This window comes from Marmota monax, unplaced genomic scaffold, assembly GCF_021218885.2.
Source record: "Marmota monax isolate L192 unplaced genomic scaffold, Marmota_monax_Labrador192_F-V1.1 WCK01_AAM20220418_F8-fsc00097, whole genome shotgun sequence".
Lineage (NCBI taxonomy): Eukaryota > Metazoa > Chordata > Mammalia > Rodentia > Sciuridae > Marmota > Marmota monax.
Genome location: NW_026694162.1, coordinates 4,859,466 through 4,864,399, shown reverse-complemented (window position 1 = coordinate 4,864,399; position 4,934 = coordinate 4,859,466). Strand labels below are relative to the sequence as shown.

General features: G+C 39.3%; 1 pseudogene; it reads right to left on the bottom strand.

Annotated features, from left to right (window-relative positions):
* Nucleotides 1-1,281: 1,281 nt before the first annotated feature.
* LOC124107692 (importin subunit alpha-1-like) lies at nucleotides 1,282-3,581 on the bottom strand (annotated as a pseudogene).
* Nucleotides 3,582-4,934: the final 1,353 nt, after the last annotated feature.

Here is a 4,934-nt window from a genome sequence, read left to right as displayed (position 1 = left end):
GGCCTCAGGTTCATTGCTATCACTTCTCCAGGACCAGGCTGCTGCTGCCCAGAAGGTGCATCCAGGAAGCACTAACCACTGGTGGAGGCAGGGAGATTAGAACTTGTCACAATATTTCTCATATTGCTGGTACCTTAAGACAAAATCAAATCCTCAGTATTACATTTGCAAGTTCAAAACTGAGAAACTTTTCATATTCAGACCAAGGACACAGCTGTGTGTGTGTGTATGTGTGTATATGTGTGTGTGTGTGTGTGTGTGTGTGTGTGGTGTGATGTTATATCTATATGTAACATAAATATTTCTTTTAAATAATTTTAAGTGTACGGTTTTGTGGAATTGAGTATATCCCCATTCTTGTGTCATCATTACTACGATCCTTCTCTAAAATGTTCACCCAATCCCAAACTGAAACTCCATGCCAACTAAACAAGAACTCCACATTCTTCCTCCCCCAGTCTCTGGTAACACTATTTTTTTCTGTCCCTATGAATTTTAGTATTACAGATACCTCATATGAATGAAGTCATAGGACATTTGTCATTTTGAGAGAGAGGATGCTATCAAAACAGAGGAGAAATCAGTGGAGTACATGAAGGGGATTGAGGGGGAGAGAGGAGGATCAAGGAAGAAAGTGGAATGAATCTGACCTAAATTTCCTGTGTACATATATGAATATACCACACTGAATTGCACCATCATGTCCATCCATAAGATGCTAATTTTTTTTAAAGTAAATAACTGAAAGATTATTAAGAGTAGAGGGAAGGGAATCAGATTGGGAGGAGAGGAGAGAAAGGGGAAGTACTAGGGACTGAACAGACCAAATTATATTCCATGCTTTTATAATTATGTCAAATGAATCCTAATGTTATGTATAACTAAAAAGAACAAATACAAAGAAAAATAAAAATGTAAAAGTAACAAAAAATTTGTCTTTTTGGAACCTATTTATTTTACTTAACATACCATCTTCAGTGATATCCGTATTGTTGCATATATCAGAATTTCACTTCATTTTTTTTTTAAAGAAATGGGTGGAATTTAATCTTTATTTACAGGACACTGTAAGATGAAATTCCACATAGCAATGAGAAAGCTATTTAGAGGACAAGTTTCATACAGTACGTACAGTTTGGAACTGTTCAAGTATAGTTTTGTTGTAAAAAAAAAATGGTACAATAACAAGCCACATTTAAAAAGAGCTCTTAGTAGAGAAATAGTAAGACAAATTTACACCGAACATAGTATATAACAAACTTTATGCCTCAGTTGTACAGCCTAGAAGTTAAAGGTCCAGGAGTCCATCTTGAACTTGAAAGGTATAGGGTTCAGAGGTAGTTTCTGGCCCAACATTTTGATCTTTCTCTTCTTCTATTGAAAAATAATCCTTAATCAAACTTAATGAGACCTTTTACATAGACTCATTTTCATGGTTCTATAGAGCTTCAATTCTGTCCAAGCCTCCACGTTCTTCAGTCATTATACTCAGTTTCTTGGTTTCTCCTAGTTTCTCAGTAGCCTGAAAGATACTTGAAACGAGATATCCAGAATAACCAGAATAATTTTGGCATCATTGCATATACAATGAATGAGGTATATGATCTCTTCAACTGTCCCATCCCTTGTATAATTGGTCACAGCCCATACAGCTTCCTTTTGTGTCTACAAGTCTGCCTTAGAACACTGACAAGGAATGGGATTAATCCATGATTGACAACTTGCTATATCTGGTCCTATAGGCCAGCTGTTTCACATTGTCCATGCAGCTTCCTTCTGAATATTAGTTTTGGGGTTAGTTAGTAGGCTGGGAAAGACAGCAAGTGTACCTGCATCTATCACAATCTGTCTGTTCATCTGTTCCAGTCACAATATTTCCTATAGGTGGTAGAGTGGGAGTGACAACTGGCAATTCAGAAGCTCCTAGAAGCTTCACAAGTTGGGATACAACTCCTGTTTTCACAACCATTTCAATGCATTCATCTGGACCATCAGTAAGGTAAGAAACAGCCCAGCAGGTATCCACTAATACTTCTGGATCATCATGATGCAGTAGACTAAAGTCTTCTACAAAAGTGGGAAGAATTTGCTCAACAGCATTTAATGGGGGTACAGGATTCTTATTGTGACAAAGGTTTGAAAGTGTTCAGGTAAGATTACATAAGTAACCCCATGCTAAAGTTGACATATTAGGAACTCCAAGGAGAGCCAACAGTGGGGCCACTGCACCATATTTGATAACCAAGTTTCAGAAAACTGAACCATCACCTGCAATGTTTCCTAGAGCCCATATGTCTTGTTCATTGATGGGAACATGGAGAGATGCCGAGAGAGAAATGAATACTGGGATAGCACCTCCATCCACCACAGCCTTGGTCTGTTGTGATGTCCCAGAAGCAACATTATATCATTCTGTGCTTTGCAGATCATTTTAATTGTGTACATTCTGAACTCCTCTGACATTTCATCTACTGTGCTGTCAATGGATTCTATCATTGTAGTATCTTGGTTTGTTTGGGGCACTTTCTTCCTTTGTGTTTTTTCATGTAGTTCATGTGTCTTTCTCTCTAGCTGTGTGGATCTGAGGTTTTATAGTTTCTACTCTATAATCTTGCAGTGTCCCTGCAGGTTACCAATACCTCATCTTTAAGGGGGAGATCAATATTTACAGTCCCCAATGTGAACAATATGTAGCCTTAAACCAAATAACTCCAATTTAGACAATTACAGTTTTGTTGCAGTAAACAGAAATGATGTGTTTAATTAGTATCTACAATATAAATAGTATGTTTGCATAAGGGTCTACAATTTCTAATGGTGAACAAAGGGAGTTGGGTGGGGTGCAGGATGTGGAGTTTATGAGGTGGGAGGTGAGAATATAGAGGTATTATATCATAGGAAGAGTAAAAGAGGAATCAAGAGAAGTAGGCTAGCAGGGATACTAGTAGGTGTAACCAGGCCTTCAGGGACCTTGGCTATGGTCTTCCAGGTCCTAGCTGTTGTCTCTGGATGGAAGCGAGCCGGGAGAGCCACACATGGGTATATGGGAGGACCTCAGCACTGTCACTCTCATCCTCCACGTGTGCTGGTTGCTCTCCTCCTCTGCGCACTGGGCTGGGGTTGCTATGCTCCTCCTTGTCCACCCAGAGCAATGTTAGTGAGAGCCCAAGCAGACTCAAACTGGATGAGACTACTATTAGTTCTGCCCAAGAAGAACATAAATTTTGTAACCAAACCAACCTGGGTTATGTTGTCTATGGGGGCTGTTTTTCCTGAGAAAGCAATTTCCTAGCAGCTTGGAGTTGGTTTTCCAAATTGTTGCTGTTTATGCCTTTGACAATGTCATCAACAGACCAATTCACAGTGCCCTGGTTGTTGCGGTTTTCCTGGAGTGGAAAAGTAGCATCATAAGGAAAGGAGCTTACATTTCACCTTTTCATCATCTGATCAACCTTCTTTGCTTTCCTCAGCTCCACATTAAACTCTATTCAGTGCTGCCTCATTTGTGTACTGTCTTTTCCCTTGTTCTTAAGTCTGTTAGGCTGGGCAGCTAGTGAATTAGCATTCTCATTGGTGGACATGGTTATGATACAAAGGGAGAAAGCTGCCCAGTGGGCTCAGGCTTCCCTAGTAGACCGTGTGGGGCTGACAGGTTGTGGATCAGCTGCCCCTGAAACATCCACTGGGGCCCAGCCCAAAAGCAGTGTGCCAATTTTATTTCTTTTTAAAGCTGAATGATATTCTGTTTTTGTATATACCACATTTTGTTTATTCGTCGAACCAATACATATTTGTGTTGTTTCTACCTTATGTCTCTTGTGAATACTGCTCCTCTGAACAGGGGCATACAAATGTCTGAGAGCTTTCTGTTTTTATTTTGAATAATCACACAATAACTACAATTTGTTTATGTTTGGAACATTGTTTATTCCTGGTTGCGTTTATGTTTTAATCTTTGAACAGTGTCGCAGCAGGAAAAGCAGGAACTTCTCCAATATTTCATTAAGAAAACTGGACACAGCCTGATAGCCTGAAGCTAGCACCAGTAAATTAATGTGAGTGTAAAAAAATCTTCTGTTGAAAAAAATTATTTCTTAGATTAGTCTTCTGTCAATCAAGTTGTGGCTGGTTTGACATTCCAAATCCTGACTGATCTCCTTGGCCTTGGTTTCCAGTGTCTGGAGGAAGCCAGGTGGGGTTTCTGTGCCTAGGTTTAAGTGTTGGGCAGCTCCTGACTTGGGCTGTCTCCAGCTTTGTGAGCGGGTGAGATCTTCAGTTGTTTTACTCACCTACACTGTGCTGAGAGAACTGAGGCCGAAGTGATGAGAGGAAATAATTAAGGTGACTTTTGAATGTGGTTAGAAGAGAAAGCCAATGCTCAGGAAAGTGTTGATTCTGAGTGAAAGTTCTGCAGAGAAGAGCAGGCCACAGAATCAGTCTAGCTCCCTCCAGAATATTTTCTTTGGACTTACAAAGCTAACGTATGATAGGGACCACATTTGAATAGAGGGATTTCTGTACATTTTATAACTATAGTTAGAGCAACCAAGTCTTCTTATCTTTGATGTGCATCTCACTATCTTCAGAGGAGTTAAGGTTTCAGGCATTTGCTTCTGATTTGCTATTGTTGGCCCTGGGGAAAAATGAATATAGTTTCTTCCCACCCCCAGGTAAATCTACATGAACTGGAAGCACTGTAAAATAGGCCATCAGAATCACAGTAGCCTCAGTACAAATGTCTTGGAAATAAAGAGCTATCTAAAGCAAACTGTTGCTAAATGATAAAATTAAGGTGGAGTATGCTTCTTTCTGGTATTAATATAATTATTATTTGTAATTTTATCTAAATAGAAAAGACCTAATATTAATCAAGAGAAAGTTTAGTTTAATAGGTCATAAGTGGCTTAAGTGATCCAAAAATGTCTCCAGGGGTG